General features: G+C 49.8%; 1 protein-coding gene across 2 annotated transcripts in view; it reads left to right on the top strand.

Annotated features, from left to right (window-relative positions):
* The window catches only part of SMC6 (structural maintenance of chromosomes 6), a 165,164-nt gene that overhangs the window by 51,149 nt on the left and 97,144 nt on the right, over positions 1-16,871 (top strand). The gene's annotated exons all lie outside the window — the stretch shown is intronic.

Here is a 16,871-nt window from a genome sequence, read left to right as displayed (position 1 = left end):
TTATGACATGGTGGGGATATCTGAGACATGGCTGGACAAGAGCCATGACTGGGCGGTTAATTTACAGGGCTATATTCTGTTCAGAAATGACCGTACAAATAAGTGAGGGGGAGGCGTGTGTTTATATGTAAAATCATCCTTAAAGCCCATCCTGCGTGATAATATATATGAATCTAATGAAAATGTAGAGTCCCTGTGGGTGGAGATAAGGGGAGGGCGAAAAAATAATAAATTACTGATAGGGGTTTGTTATAAGTCTCCAAAAATAATGGAAGCAACGGAGAATTTCTCTATCGCTTCATTGGGTGACACAGAGACCATGGGTGTACGCTGCTGCCACTAGTAGGCTGACACTATGCACAAAAAAAGGTTAGCTCCTCCTCCGCAGTGTACACCCCACCGACCGGCAGGAAATTCCTCAGTTTAGCTTAGTGTCAGTTGGAGGTGGACACGGGTCTTTCATTAGACCCTTATCTACCTCGATGTGCGTCGTTCCCTTTCAGGTTTCCGGAGGGATACAGTGTGAATAGTCACAACTGTACTCCCACAAAGAGACTATGAGTACGGCGTGTACTGCCACCCCGTATCCTCATAGCTCTCCACAGCAGGACCAAGAGCTCGGCACGAGTGCGTGCCAGCGATCCAGATGGTCCTCGCCCCCCGTCTCCCACCCACTCGCCCACCAGAGCCTGTCGGTATGGATGAGACGTGGACACAACAAAAGACTGATCAGACAGCGTGGGATAATGAGGTACCTTTATTGAATGCAAGCCGGAGGTAAGTATGGGGTCCGAGTCGCGTCCTCCTCCCTAGATGGGCATCTCGGCGAATTTTCTTCAAAGCGGCCACGGCGGCCGCCGCAGTTACTCCTGGCCCTGGCGTCAGTAGTTGCCTTGCCCGGCGGTTCCCCCCCGCCTTCAGTCCTAGGCGCAGCAGATATCAGCGGCATTCTTCAGAACGGTTGCCACGGCAGCGCTGCGGGACCTCTGCGCCGCCCCGCGCTGACAGGCGGCCACCGCTATTAATTTAGGCCCCCGCTTCATTTCGGGCCTTCTTCTGCGTCGCGGCCACGCCCCCTGCCCCTTGCTCCTAAGCGGGCTTCTTTCCTGCCTGTTCTAGGTCCGCCCACCGCTCTCTCTGATCCTAGCCTATTCTGGCCAGCGGGCGGTGCCTCCTTCAGCTTCGGCGGCTAGCTCCGCCCTTCCTCTGAAAGCACGCGTTCCTCCTGTTCCTCTCAGGCGGCCGCCATCTTCACAGCTTGTCAACCGGACACCGCTGTCCGCTGCCCTACATCTTCAGACAAGTCGTGTGGCACGTTTTCTAGGGACACCGGACCGTGAGTAGCTCTGCATCTGCAGACTGACACCCTCCTCTGCCTTTCTGTCCCCCAACCTTCTGGCATTTCTTCAGGGTCCTTATTTCCTTCCTTCATTATGCCTAACTCTAACGCTGTGCGTGGCCGTCTGCCGGCCCCCACGGGCTCTTTAGTCCAGTTCTTCGCATGCTCCTCTTGCAATCGCAAACTTCCCTCAGGTCAGCCTACTCCTCTCTGCCTGGACTGCAGCAATCCCATTCAGCAAGACCCAGTCCAGGAGCCATCTATTGCGCCACGTGGAAGCGATCCCCCCATTCCTGGTTGGGCCTTGTCTCTTTCACAATCTGTGGCAGACCTCACCAGGGTGTCTCAGTCCCTAGTAGCCGTCCTTGATAAGTTGCCCCTGGACACTTCTGCAGGGTCCAGCAGGTCACATGAATCTCCATCTGAGCCAGCCAGCAGAAGCTGCAAAAGGCCCAGACAGGACCTTCCGCCGGGATCCTCTCCTGGCCTCACATCCCCAAATAGTCCTTCCCAGCAGTCGCCCTCCCGTGCCTCCTCACCCGAGCCAGGTGAAGCGTTCTCGGATGTGTCAACCGAAGAGATCTTAGAGCTGGATTCGGACCAGGACGCGGACATGAAGGTTACGGTACAGAACCTCATTGCTGCCATTAACCACACCTTCGAAATCTCAGACTCCCCTGCGAAATCCTCAGAACAGGAGGTTTCGTTCAGACGGCCAGAAACACCTTCCAGGGTCTTCGCCACCCCCTCTGAGTTTGGCAAGATCCTTACCAGGGAAAGAGAAAATCCGACCAGGCGCTTTCAAAGAGGGAAGCGCTTCGGCGTGCTGTACCCATTTGCCAAAGAGCTCACCGACACCTGGTCTGCTTCCCCCTCGGTAGACGCACCCGTGTCCAGACTTTCTAACAACACGGTCCTCCCGATTTCAGGTGTGGCGTCACTAAAGGATTCTAATGATAGAATCTTTAGCAAAGTCAACATTCAAAGCGGCTTCAGCAGTGCTAAGCCCAGCCTTTACTGGGTAGCGAAGGCCATAGCCACTTGGGCAGAGGATCTCCGCGAGGGCATCCTAGATAAAGCCCAACCAGAGCAATTGGCCGAACTGGCCAACCAGATCTCTCATGCAGGGGATTATCTGCTCTCTGCCTCCTTGGATGCCGCGTCTTGGCAGTTCAGGCGTCAAGCAACGTGGTAGCAATCCGACGTACAATTTGGCTCAAGGCTTGGCAGGCGGTTTTGTCTTCAAAAAAGTCCCTTACCAATCTGCCTTTTCAGGGAGCGCGTCTCTTCGGATCCCAGCTGGACCAGATTATTAAGGACGCCACTGGGGGCACGAGTTCCCTCCTTCCTCAGTCCAAGCCTCGCAGACCTGCTAAGACGTCAGTTTTGGCCCTTTCGGACTTTCCGCCGCTTCAATGCGGCAGACAACTTCTCTAACCAACAGAGACCGCAGGCACGCCAGGTTAGAAAAAAGGTGTCCTTCAGACCCACTCCCTCCTGGCGATCTCGCAACTCCCAGGGCAGATCCTCCAGATCTGGACGGTCCACATCAGCATGACTATCAACGAACTCCCGAGGGTCCTTCCCAATTGGGAGGTCGACTCCTTTTCTTCAGAGACGTCTGGCTTGCCTCAGTAGAGGACACTTGGGTCAGGGAAGTTGTATCAGGATACAAATTAGAGTTCGTTTCTCATCCCCGGGATCGTTTCTTCGAGTACCGACCTCCAAAAGATCCTGCCTTAGTTCCGGGGTTCTTTGCGTCCATCGCCTCTCTCCTCGCTTCCGGAGTGATTGTGCCCGTTCCCGAATCAGAAAGTTTCACAGGGTTTTATTCAAACCTGTTGGTGGTGCCGAAAAAAGGCGGTACAGTTCGCCCCATCTTGGACCTCAAGTTACTCAACAAGAGAGTCCGACTGCGTCATTTCTGAATGGAGTCTCTTCGGTCGGTAATCGCTTCCATGGAAACGCAGGAGTTAATGTGTTCAATAGACATTCAAGATGCCTATCTACATGTTCCCATATTCTCCGGCCATCAGAAATTCCTGCGTTTCGCCATTCGCCAGGAACATTACCAGTTTGTTGCACTGCCGTTCGGTCTCACCACCGCACCCAGAGTATTTATAAAGATCATGGCGGCGTTGATGGCCTTCTTGAGAAGCAGAGGTCTCGTTCTTTTTCTGTACCTCGACGACATCCTGATCAAAGCTCCATCCTTTCAACAAGCTCACCAAAGCCTTACCATCGTCCTCGACACCCTGTCCAATTTCGGGTGGCTCATCAACAAAAAGAAGTCCTGCTTTGTTCCGACACAACGTCTTGTGTTTCTGGGTCTATTGTGCGACACTCGTCGATCGGTGGTTTTTCTCCTACAAGAAAAGATTTGCTCCCTGCAGCGGGATGTACGATCGCTGCAGATCTTACGAGTTCCATCTCTGCGGACAACCATGAAAGTCTTGGGAAAGATGGTGGCGGCGACAGAGGCGGTCCCCTTTGCCCAATTTCACTCCAGACCTCTCCAACACGCCATCCTGTCTCGGTGGAACAGGTCTGTTCTTTCCCTGGACCGCCCATTTCTTCTTTCATACCGGGTCAAGCAGTCCCTCAATTGGTGGCTGACGTCTCCTCTCATCTCCCTAGGACGGTCATTCCTTCCCATTCACAGGCAGATTGTGACAATGGATGCCAGCCTTCTCGGCAGTGTTCCGCAATCACACGGTTCAGGGTCGATGGTCGACTTAGGAGTCAGCTCTGCCGATCAACGTCCGCGAGATACGAGCGATTTATCTGTCTCTCGTTCACTGGGAGAGACTTCTCAAGGGTCTGCCTATCTGGATTCAGACAGACAATGCCACAGCGGTGGCATATGTCAACCGCCAGGGGGGGACACGGAGTGTCTCCGCCCTGGCAGAAGTATCCAAGATTCTTCATTGGACAGAAGTTTCAGTCCTGGCAATATCCGCGGTGCACATTCCCGGCGTGGACAACTGGGCCGCCGATTTTCTCAGCCGCGAGCGTCTCGCGGCGGGAGAGTGGTCCCTACATCTGGAGGTATTTCTTCAGCTTTGCCGTCGTTGGGGAACCCCGGACCTAGATCTGCTAGCTTCTCGCCTCAACAGGAAAGTCCCACAGTTTGTGTCCAGGGCTCGAGATCCTCTCGCAGTGGGCACCAACACTCTGGCCATTCCTTTGTCGCTGTTTGAGCTCCCCTACCTGTTCCCTCCCCTGCCTCTTCTTCCCAGGCTGTTGAAGAAAATCAAGGCGGAAGGAATTCCAGTCATCCTCATCGCCCCGAATTGGCCCAGAAGGTCTGGTTCGCGGACATCGTCAACCTTCTCGCGGACGCCCCCTGGAAGCTTCCAGACAGGGCAGATCTGCTGTCTCAAGGTCCGATTTGCCACCCCAATTCTCGGCCTCTCATTTTAACGGCGTGGCTGTTGAGACCGAGGTTTTGAAACAATCAGGCTTTTCGGATTGAGTTATTCAGACCATGATCCGGGCTAGAAAGCCATCGTCTTCCAAAATTTATTACCGTACCTGGAAGGCCTATTTCACTTGGTGCGAGGCCAACGACATTCCGCCCATGCATTTTTCGCTCCCTTCTGTCCTGGCGTTTCTTCAGGCAGGGCTTGAAGCAGGCCTTGCCCTCAGCTCTTTAAAAGGTCAAGTTTCGGCGCTGTGCATTTTATTTCAGAAGACGTTGGCCTCCCGTCCTCAGGTCAGGAGCGGCTCATACAGCTCCTCCATACCGAGCGCTTGTAGATCCTTGGGATCTTAATCTGGTTCTTGAGGTTCTGCAAGGTCCTCCCTTTGAACCTCTCAGGGAAGTTTCCCTATCCCTCCTTTCATGGAAAGTAGCCTTCCTAGTAGCCATCACCTCCATCCGGAGCGTGTCGAAATTGGCGGCCCTCTCTTGCCGCTCTCCTTTCTTGGTACTCCACCAGGACAAGGTAGTTCTGCGGCCTCCGCCCTCTTTCCTTCCTAAGTCTCCCGTCCTTTTGTCCGGGTCCAACTCATCCTCGGGAGCGCTCCTTGAACAAGCTGGACTTGGTCAGGGCGATGAAGGTCTACCTAGCTAGGACGACTTCTTTGCGGAAGACAGACTCTCTTCATCATTCCAGATGGGGCGCAGAAAGGTCAGCCGGCCTCCAAAGCTACTATTGCTCGCTGGATCAGATCGGCAATTTTGGAGGCCTACTGGGTCAAACATCGATTGGCCCCTCCGGGAATTAGCGCTCACTCTACCCGGGCAGTGGGTGCCTCCTGGGCGGTGCGCCACAGAGCTTCCGCGCTGCAGCTTTGCAAAGCTGCAACCTGGTCATCGGTTCACACAATTGTGAAATTCTACAAGGTCCACACCTACGCTTCGGCGGATGCCAGCCTAGGTAGAAGGATCCTGCAGGCAGCGGTGGTGAGTCCGCAGGCCTGATGGAAGTTTGCTTTCCCTCCCCAGGGACTGCTTTGAGACGTCCCATGGTCTCTGTGTCCCCCAATGAAGCGATAGAGAAAAGAGGATTTTTGGGTTGCTTACCGTAAAATCTGTTTCTCGGAGCCTTCATTGGGGGACACAGCACCATCCCATGTTCTACAACTCCTATTCTTATGTTTGTTGTTATTTACAGTTGAGTTGTCCTGTTTTTTTCAATCTATTCTGTTACTTCTCCTACTGCTTTCTCACTAACTGAGGAATTTCCTGCCGGTCGGTGGGGTGTACACTGCAGAGGAGGAGCTAACCTTTTTTTGTGCATAGTGTCAGCCTCCTAGTGGCAGCAGCGTACACCCATGGTCTCTGTGTCCCCCAATGAAGGCTCCGAGAAACAGATTTTACGGTAAGCAACCCAAAAATCCTGTTATCCTCATCAAGCAAATAGATGAAGCAGCGACTCAAGGACAAGTCATTATTATGGGGGACTTCAACTACCCTGAAATACATTGGGGAACCGAAACCTGCAGTTCAGCAAAGGTAATGGGTTTTTGACAACTATGAGAGACAATTGTCTTTCACAACTGGTTCAGGACCCAACAAGAGGGAGGGGTACTACTAGACCTAATATTAACCAACAGGTCAGATCGCATATCAAATATAAGGGTTGAGGGTCACTTGGGTAATAGTGATCACAAGATAATAAGTTTTCATGTATCCTTTAATAAGATGTGTAGTAGAGGGGTTACAAGGACACTAAACTTCGGGAAGGCAAATTTCCAGCGGATGAGAGATGATCTTGGTGCAATTAACTGGGACGATATCCTGAGACCTAAAAATACACAAAGAAAATGGGAGACGCTTATTAGCATCCTGAATAGGACATGTGCACAATATATACCGAATGGGAATAAACGTGAGAAATAGAAAGAAACCACTATGGCTAAATAGAGCTGTAAGGGGCGCAATAAGGGACAAAAAGAAAGCATTTAGAGAATTAAAGCAAGTAGGTAGTGATGAAGCATTAAATAAATACAGAAAATTTAAATAAATTCTGTAAAAAGCAAATCAAGACCGCAAAGATTGAGACAGAGAGACTCATTGCCAGAGAAAGTAAAAATAATCCCAAAATATTCTTTAATTATATAAATAGTAAGAAACTGAAAAATGATAGTGTTGGCCCCCTTAAAAATAGTCTGGGTGAAATGGTAGATGAGGTAAAAGCCAATATGCTAAATTACTTTTTTTCAACAGTATTTACACAAGAAATTCCCATGACGGATAACATGAACAGTGATAAAAATTCTCCATTAAATGTCACCTGCTTAACCCAGCAGGAAGCACGGCGGCGTCTACAAATCACTAAAATTGACAAATCCCTGGACCCGGATGGGATACACCCCCCGAGTACTGCAGGAATTAAGCACAGTCATAGACCATTATTTTTAATCTTTAAAGATTCCATAATAACAGGGTCTGTACCACAGGACTGGCGTATAGCAAATGTGGTACCAATATTCAAAAAGGGGACAAAAATGGAACTTGGAAATTATAGGCCAGTAAGTTTAACCTCAACTGTGGGTAAAATCCTGGATGGTTTTTTAAGAGATACTATACTGGAGTATCTGAAGAAGAATAACCTCATGACATAATATCAACATGGGTTTACGAGGGACCGTTCCTGTCAAACTAATCTGATAAGCTTTTATGAAGAGGTAAGTACCGGACTGGACCAAGGGAATGCAGTGGACGTGGTGTACATGGACTTTTCAAAAGCTTTTGATACGGTGCCAAACAAAAGGTTGATACATAAAATGAGAACAATGGGGATAGGGGAAAATGTGTAAGTGGGTTAAGAGCTGGCTCAGGGATAGGAAACAAAGGGTGGTTATTAATGGAGCACACTCAGACTGGGTCACAGTTAGCAGTGGGGTACCACAGGGGTCATTATTGGGCCTACTTCTTTTTAACATATTAATGACCTTGTAAGGGGCATAGAGAGTGGAATTTCAATATTTGCAGATGACACTAAACTCTGCAGGGTAATCAATACTGAGGAGGACAATTTTATATTACAGGAGGATTTATGTAAACTAGAAGCTTGGGCTGATAAATGTCAAATGAGCTTTAATGGGGATAAATGTAAGGTCATGCACTTGGGTAGAACAAAAGATGTTTAATTATGTGCTTAATTGTAAAACACTGGGCAAAACTGTCACTGAAAAGACCTGGGTGTATGGGTGGACGACAAACACATTTAGTGGCCAGTGTCAGGCAGCTGCTGCAAAGGCAAATATAATAATGGGATGCATTAAAAGAGGCATAGATGCTCATGAGGAGAACATAATTTTACCTCTATATAAGTCACTAGTGCGACCACACTTAGAATACTGGGTACAGTTCTGGTCTCAGGTGTATAAGAAAAACAGTTGAACTGGAGCGGGTGCAGAGAAGAGCGACCAAGGTTATTAGGGAACTAGGGGGTCTGCAATACCAAGATGGGTTATTTAGTTTGGAAAATCGAAGGCTTCGGGGTGATCTTATTACAATGTATAAATATATGCGGGGACAATACCAAGACCTTTCTAATCTTTTTACTCTTAGACCTGTGACGGGGACAAGGGGGCATCCTCTACGCTGGAGGAAAGAAGGTTTAAGCATACTCACAGACGCGGATTCTTTACTGTAAGAGCAGTGAGACTATGGAACTCTCTGCCATATGATGTAATGAGTGATTCCCTACTAAAATTTAAGAAGGGACTTGGACGCCTTTCTTGAAAAGTATAATATTACAGGGTATATACACTAGTTTCCTTAATATTGCGTTGATCCAGGGAGCTAGTCTAATTGCCGTATGTGGAGTCGGGAAGTAATTTTTTTCCCCAATGTGAAGCTTACTGTTTGCCACATGGATTTTTTTTGCCTTCCTCTGGGTCAACATGTTAGGGTAAGTTAGGACAGGATATGGGTTGAACTAGATGGACTTAAAGTCTTCCTTAAACCTTAATAACTGTTACTATTCAGGAAAGAAGCAGGCAGCTGGTATTCTCTCTGTAATGGAGTGGTCAGCGCAGTCACCAGATCTCAACCCCATTGAGCTGTTGTGGGAGCAGCTTGACCGGATGGTACACAAAAAGTGCCCATCAAGCCAAGCCAACTTGTGGGAGGGGCTTCTGGAAGGATGGGGTGACATTTCTCGAGATTACCTCAGCAAATTAACTGCTAGAATGCCAAAGGTCTGCAATGCTGTAATTGCTGCAAAGGGAGCATTCTTTGACGAAAGCAAAGTTTGAAGGAGAAAATTATTACTTCAAATAAAAATATTTTCTCTATCGCTTCATTGGGGGACACAGGAACCATGGGTGTATGCTGCTGCCACTAGGAGGCTGACACTATGCAAATAAGAAAGTTAGCTCCTCCTCCGCAGTATACACCCCACGACTGGTGCTCAATTACTCAGTTTAGCTTAGTGTCAGTAGGAGGTGGACACGGGTCTTTCATTAGACCCTTCTCTACCTCAGTGTGCGTCGATTCTTTGCAGGTTTCGGAGGGATACAGAGTGAATAGTCACATCTGTATTCCCACAAAGAGACTATGAGTACGGCATGTACTGCCACCCCGTATCCTCATTTGTCTACCGGCCATGAACACGTATGTGTGTTCGCCTTCTGTCTCTCACCCATTCGCCTACCAGAGCCTGTTGGTGGATGGAGACACGGTCTGCAACTGGAAATGGGGTAAGTCAGGACTGCAGGAGGTAAGTATCAGCAGGCTGAATCCCTCTCTCCTTCCCAGGATAGTATTCCTCCTGGGCGGTGGTGAACGGGCAAGCTTCCTTAGGCGGCATTACCTGTGTTTAGCATTCTCAGGGCCAGCGCCGCGGAACTACGGTTCTCTTTAAGGCCTCTGCGCTGCCCCACGTCCTCCGCTCCCTGACAGAGCGGTTAGCTCCGCCCCCCTCTCGTGAGCTGATTCTCGCCCACAGCTTTCAGGAGCGCGCTTTTTACCTCACAGCTTTTACTCAGCCTGTCAGCTGCTCGTCTTCGCTTCAGCGTACTGTGTACACAGGTTCCGTTAGTAGCTCTGCGCTGCAGACTGACACCCTCCTCAGCTCTCCGTCCCCTAACGTCTGGCACTGTTAGTGGGTTATCTCATAATGTCGAATTCTAAACCAATTCGCTCTGCTTCTTCCTCTGTCGTAGTCAGTCATTTTGCATGTTCTTCTTGCAAACACAAGTTTCCATCAGGTCAGTCCTCTCCCCTGTTGGGACTGCAGCAAGCCCACTGAACCCACCGCCCAGGAGCCCCCGGTTGTCCCGAGTGACGTTGAGGCCCTTATTCCAGGGTGGGTTTCCTCTCTGTCTCAGTCTGTGGCGGATCTCACCAAGGTGTCCCAGACCTTGGTGTCCGTACTGGATAAGTTGCCACTACAGGCTTCTGCAGGACCCAGCAGGTCACAGGATGCTCCGGTCGAGCCTGTTAATATTAGCCGCAAAAGAGCCAGACGGGAGCACCGGTGCGGTTCCTCTTCCCGCTCCGCATCGCCCCATAGTCCGTCCAAACAGCCTCCCTTATCAAGATAATCCTCCCCGGGGCCAGGCGAGACTTTTTTAGATGGACCCTCTGAGGATGTTTTGGAGCTGGACTCGGACCAAATCGCTGATATGAGGGATATGGTTCAGAGCCTCATTGCAGCGATTAACCAGTCCTTCAATATCAAAGATGCTCCTGCGGAACCCGCGGACCAGGAGGTTTATTTCAGACGGTCGAAACCACCTTCCAAGGTCTTCGCTCATCATTCGGGGGTCCAGAAAATTCTTTCCAGAGAGAGAGAAAATCCCACCAGGCGTTTTCAAAGAGGAAAACGCCTTGGGGTGTTATATCCTTTCTCGCCGGAACTCATTGCAGACTGGTCAGCTTCACCGGCCGTGGACCCTCCAGTTTCAAGACTATCTAACAGCACGGTCCTTCCGATTTCTGGGGGAGCATCTCTAGGAGACACTAATGACAGAGTCATAGAATCTTTTGCTAAGTCAGCCTTCGAAGCGGCGTCTTCTGTTCTAAGCCCGGCCTTCGCTTCTACTTGGGCTTCTAAGGCCATAGCGAAATGGGCTAAGGACCCTCCGCCAAGGCATTTTGGCCGGAGACCAGCCAGAGCAGCTGGCAGATCTCGCCGACCAAATTTAGCATGCAGGCGAATATTTGGTCTCAGCCTCCCTGAATGCCGCGTCCTGCGCAGCTCAGGCATCAAGCAACTTGGTGGCTATTAGACGCACAGTTTGGCTTAAGGCTTGGCAAGCTGACTTATCATCAAAAAAGTCCCTCACCAGTTTATCGTTTCAGGGATCGCGTCTTTTCGGCGATAGGCTGGACCAGATTATTAAGGATGCCACTGGGGGCCCAAGCTCCCTTCTTCCCCAGTCAAAATCTCGTCGGCCTCCTCCGAAACATCAGTATCGACCCTTTCGGTCTTTTCGTCGCTTCCCCACAGCAGATACGTCTTCCCACCAGCAGAGGCCTCAACTGCGCCAAGATAGAAAAAGAGTCTCCTTTAGGCCCACTCCTTCCTGGCGATCTCATTCTTCCCATGGTAGATCTACCAGAGCTAGACCTGGAAGATCTTCCTCCGCATGACTGGAAACAGAACAGCGGAGCATACTCCCAGGTGGGCTGCCGTCTTCTTGCCTTCAGGGACATCTGGCTTGCCTCGGTGGAAGACGCTTGGGTCAGGGAAGTTCTATCTTCAGGATACAAAATACAATTTGTTTCTCATCCTCGGGATCGATTCTTCGAATCCCGACCCCTGAAAGACCCCGCTTGGTGCCGGGTTTCTTTACAGCCATCGACTCTCTTCTGAAGTCGGGAGTTTTTGTTCCAGTACCAGAAAAAGAGCGATTCACAAGTTTCTATTCGAACCTGTTTGTAGTGCCGAAAAAAGGAGGCACGGATCGGCCCATTCTGGACTTAAAACTACTGAACAAAAGGGTCCGTCTGCGACACTTCAGGATGGAGTCCCTTCGTTCAGTAATCGCTTCCATGGAGGCACAAGAATTGCTGTGCTCCATAGGCATTCACGACTCCTATCTACATGTCCCAATCTTCCTGGGTCATCAAAAGTTCCTGCGTTTTGCGATACATCAGGATCACTTTCAGTTTGTCGCCCTGCCGTTTGGGCTCGCCACCGCTCCCAGGGTTTTTACAAAGATCATGGCAGCGTTGATGGCCATTTTAAGGATCAGAAGTCTTGTGCTCTTCCCGTACCTCGACGACATCCTCATCAAAGCTCCATCACTTGCCCCAGGCTCTCGAAAGTCTGACCATTGTCTGCGACACTCTTGCTCGATTCGGGTGGATCATCAACACAAAAAAGTCCTGCCTAGTTCCAACACAACGCCTTGTGTTTCTAGGCATACTTTTCGACACTCGTCAGGCAAAGGTCTTCCTTCCCGACGACAAGAGAGTAACTCTTCGGCGGGATGTTCGTTTGCTTCAGGGCCCCCGAATCATTTCCCTCCGATCAGCCATGAGAGTTCTAGGGAGGATGGTTGCAACGTCAGAGGCGATTCCCTTCGCCCAGTTCCACTCAAGACCGCTTCAGCGGGCCATTCTGTCGCAGTGGAACAAGTCTGTCTCCTCACTGGATCATCCAATCCGACTCTCATTTCGGGTCAAGCTGTCCTTCAATTGGTGGCTAACATCTCCTCTTATTGCCCAGGGCCGATCGTTCCTTCCGGTACATTGGCAAGTGGTGACGACAGACGCCAGTCTCCTGGGCTGGGGTGCAGTGTTTCGCCATCTCACAGTACAGGGCCGTTGGTCGAGGCAGGAAGCGTCTCTTCCAATCAACGTCCTAGAGATACGGGCTATTTTCCTGTCCCTGATTCATTGGGATAAGCTGCTCAGAGGTCTGCCCATCCGGATTCAGACGGACAATGCCACAGCGGTGGCATAGATCAACCACCAGGGAGGGACTCGGAGTTCCTCGGTGCTGGCCGAGGTATCCATGATACTTCATTGGGAAGAAATGTCAGTTCCAGCGATATCCGCCGTACACATTCCGGGTGTGGAAAACGAGGCCGCCGATTTTCTCAGCCGCAAAGGCCTTGCGGCAGGGAAATGGTCCTTGCATCAGGAAGTCTTCCATCAGATTTGCCTTCATTGGGGTACTCCGGACGTGGATCTGATGGCGTCCCGCCTGAACAAGAAAGTTCCACGGTTAGTATCCAGAGCCCGCGATTCCCTCGCGGTGGGCGCCGTTGCTCTGACCATTCCTTGGTCACAGTTCGTGCTCCCTTATCTGTTCCCTCCTCTTCCTCTTCTTCCCAAGCTGTTGAAGATGATCAAGGCAGAAGGGGTACCAGCCATCCTCATCGCGCCGGATTGGCCCAGAAGGTCTTGGTTCGTGGACGTCGTCAACCTTCTCGCGGACGCTCCTTGGGCACTTCCAGACAGACCAGATCTGCTGTCTCAGGGTCTGATTTACCACCCCAATTCTCGGTCCCTCAATTTGACGGCGTGGCTATTGAGACCGCGGTACTGAAAAAGTCAGGGTTTTCAGATCGGGTAATTCACACAATGTTCCGGGCTAGGAAGCCTTCGTCTTCCAAAACATACTATAGAACATGGAAGGCATATTTCCGTTGGTGTGAGTCCAATCGCTTTTCGCCAATGTCTTTCTCGCTTCCTTCTATTCTAGCATTCCTCCAGGTATGCCTGGACGGGGGTCTGGCCCTTAGTTCTCTAAAGGGGCAAGTTTCGGCGCTTTCAATTCTTTTACAGAAAACGCTATCCTCTCGCCCGCAGGTAAAGACCTTTTTACAAGGGGCGGCCCATGCAGTTCCTCCGTATCGGGCTCTAGTGGATCCCTGGGATCTCAATTTAGTCCTAGAGGCTCTACAAGGTTCCCCTTTGAGCCTCTCAAGGAGGTTTCTCTATCTCTTCTGTCTTGGAAAGTGGCCTTTCTAGTGGCCATTACTTCCATCCGACGTGTTTCGGAGTTGGCAGCTCTTTCTTGTCAACCTCCTTTTTTTAGTGATTCACCAAGATAAAGTTGTTCTACGGCCTTCACCGTCCGTCCTTCCTTCCTTCCCAAGGTGGTATCTGCTTTCCACTTGAATGAAGATATCGTTCTACCTTCTTTCTGCCCGGATCCAGTTCATCCCCAGGAACGCTCCTTGAACAGACTAGTCCTGGTCAGGGTGGCGAAGGTCTACTTGGCTAGAACCGATGCGTTCCGGAAGACAGACTCGCTTTTCGTCATCCCAGATGGGGTTCGAAAAGGCTTTTCGGCCTCCAAGGGGACTATTGCATGCTGGATCAGATCAGCTATCTTAGAGACTTACCGGATAAAGAACAGAGTTCCCCCTTCTGGGATTAAGGCTCACTCCACTCCGGCAGTGGGCGCATCCTTGGCGGTGCACCACAGGGCTTCTGCGATGCAGCTCTGTAAAGCTGCAACTTGGTCCTCTGTTCACACGTTTGTAAAATTTTACAAGGTCCACACCTACGCTTCGGCGGATGCCAGCCTAGGAAGAAGGATCTTGCAGGCGGCGGTGGTGAGTCCGCTGACCTGATGGAAGTTTTGTTTTTCACCCCAGGGACTGCTTTTGGACGTCCCATGGTTCCTGTGTCCCCCATTGAAGCGATAGAGAAAACAGGATTTTTGGTTGCTTACCGTAAAATGTTTCTCTGAGCCTTCATTGGGGGACACAGCACCCTCCCATGTTTTCAACTTCTGTACTTTGTTCTATGTAAAATAGTTCTAGTTGAATTGTTGGTTTACTCTATATTCTAATGCTTCTCCTACTGCTTTCTCACTAACTGAGTAATTGAGCGCCAGTCGGTGGGGTGTATACTGCGGAGGAGGAGCTAGCTTTCTTATTTGCATAGTGGCAGCAGCATACACCCATGGTTCCTGTGTCTCCCAATGAAGGCTCCGAGCAACAGATTTTACGGTAAGCAACCAAAAATCCTGTTTTGTTCGAACCTTGTCAATGTCTGGACTAGATTTTAACTTCATTTGGCAGCTCATTTGATTAATAAAAGTATGAGTTTTCATGGAAAACACAAAATTGTCTGGGTGACACCAAACTTTTGAACGGTAGTGTATATGCATTTTTTTTTCCTCAGGGGCTTCATTGGGAAGGGAAACATGAAATCATGGGTGTTTGCTTCTGACGTAAAGAATAAAAGTTGGCTCCTATTCAATTAGTTACTAGAGATGGGCCGAACCCGAACAGTTACAAAAAGTTTGGGTATAGGAACAGTACCCAGACCGGGGCCCGAACATCCAGTGTTTGCTTCTGATCGGCAGGGAAATCATCCCTGCTGGTCAGAGAGCCATGGTTCCCACGCTGTCAAAAGACAGCATGGTTGCTCAGCTGTGATCGGAGGTATAAACGTTACTTCTGGTCACTGGTATCAGCTGATGGGACTACTGATCCCATCATCTGACACCTAACACTGCTGATTACAGTAAGAGCTGGAGCAGCGGATAGGAGTATTCATTAGCCGCTCCTGCCCTGTAAATAAATAATTTAAAAAAAGGCGTGGGTTCCCCTGTATTTTTGCTAACCAACCAGACAAACTTCACAGCTGGGCGCTGCAAACCTCAGCTTCTCCTACTGCTTTCTCACTAACTGATTAACCTAGTGCAAGTTGGTGAGGTGTATACTGCAGAGGAGGAGTTAACTTTTTTTGTGCATAGTGTCAGCCTCCTAGTGGCAACAGCATACATCCATGGTTCCTGTGTTCCCCAATGAAGGCTCTGAGAAACAGATTTTACGATAAGCAACCAAAAATCCTGTTTGTCTTATTTAAAATAAAGGACTTTATTCTGGCTGTGTTTTATTCATTTACCATATAACTATACGATTAGTAATGGATAGGTGTCCTACAGATGCCTCTCCATTACTAATCCGTGGGCTATGTCACCTGACAATACAAAGGTGACAACAACCCCACAAATATGAACCCCACTTGCCATCGCTACAGGCAAGTGTGAAGAGCTGGGCAAAGGGGCAAAATTGGCGCATCTAATAGATGTGCCTTTTCTGGACAGCTGTGGGCTGCTATTTTTAGGATTGGGGGGGGGGGCAGCGATATCCATGGCCCCTTACCAGCCTGCGAATACCAGCCTCCAGCTGTCTGCTTTAGCAAGTTTGGTTGTCAAAAATGTGAGGGACCCCACGCTGTTTTTTTAAAAATATTTAAATCATTGAAGAAACAGTGTGGGGACCCCTCTATTCTTGATAAATAGCCTTGCTGAAGTTGACAGCTGAGGGATGCAGCCCCCTGCTGTTAGTTTTGTCTGGCTGGTCAGCAAAAATACAGGGGAACCCATGCCGGGTTTTTTTTTTTTTTTTTTTAAATTATTTATTTACAGCGCAGGAGCGGCAGATGAATACTTCCATCCGCCGCTCCTGCTCTCACTCTAATTAGCAGCTGTAGGTGTCGGATGATAGGAACGATTGTCCCATCAGCTGACACCAGTGATCGGAGGTAAAGTTTATATCTCCGATCACAGCTGAGCACTAACGCTGTCTTTTGACAGTGTGGGAACCTTGTCTCTCTTACCGGCGGGGATGATTACCCCGGCGATCAGAAGCGTCGTTTGCTGCACAGCCATGCACATGGCAGCACGACAAACACCCGGTGTTCGGGCTACCGAACCTGAACAGTAACTCAGACTTCCTGGTGAAGTCCCTGTTCGGTGTCCGTGCCCGAACAGTAGGTGTTTGGTACGAACGCCGATCTTTACTGTTCACGTTCACCCATCTCTACTAGTTACTTTTTCCTTCTAGCACCAAGCTATTTAGCTTCACGTCACATATGAAGCAGACACTGGTCTAGGATGCAGACATATTTCTCCCTATAGTTTTTGTTTTTCTCTTCACTTTTGGGTTGGGGAAAAAGCGTATTGACCTCTATCACCCCACATAGAGACCAAGAGCACGGTGTTGAGAAGGTCGCATTGTATCTTCTCTGGTCTGGACTGCAGAACCTTATTCCCTAACGGACCTGTGTTCAGGTGACACGAACGGTCCTTGCCCCGTGTCCCTAATAATGAGGTTCGTTGCATAGAATGAAGGTGTATCTCAAAGTCCCAGCGAA

The sequence above is a fragment of the Dendrobates tinctorius genome, unplaced genomic scaffold, assembly GCF_039654945.1.
Source record: "Dendrobates tinctorius isolate UK_male_01 unplaced genomic scaffold, ASM3965494v1 ptg000021l, whole genome shotgun sequence".
In the NCBI taxonomy this organism is placed as follows: Eukaryota; Metazoa; Chordata; class Amphibia; order Anura; family Dendrobatidae; genus Dendrobates; species Dendrobates tinctorius.
Note: the sequence above shows the minus strand (reverse complement) of the source record. Positions and strands in the feature narration are given on the sequence as shown.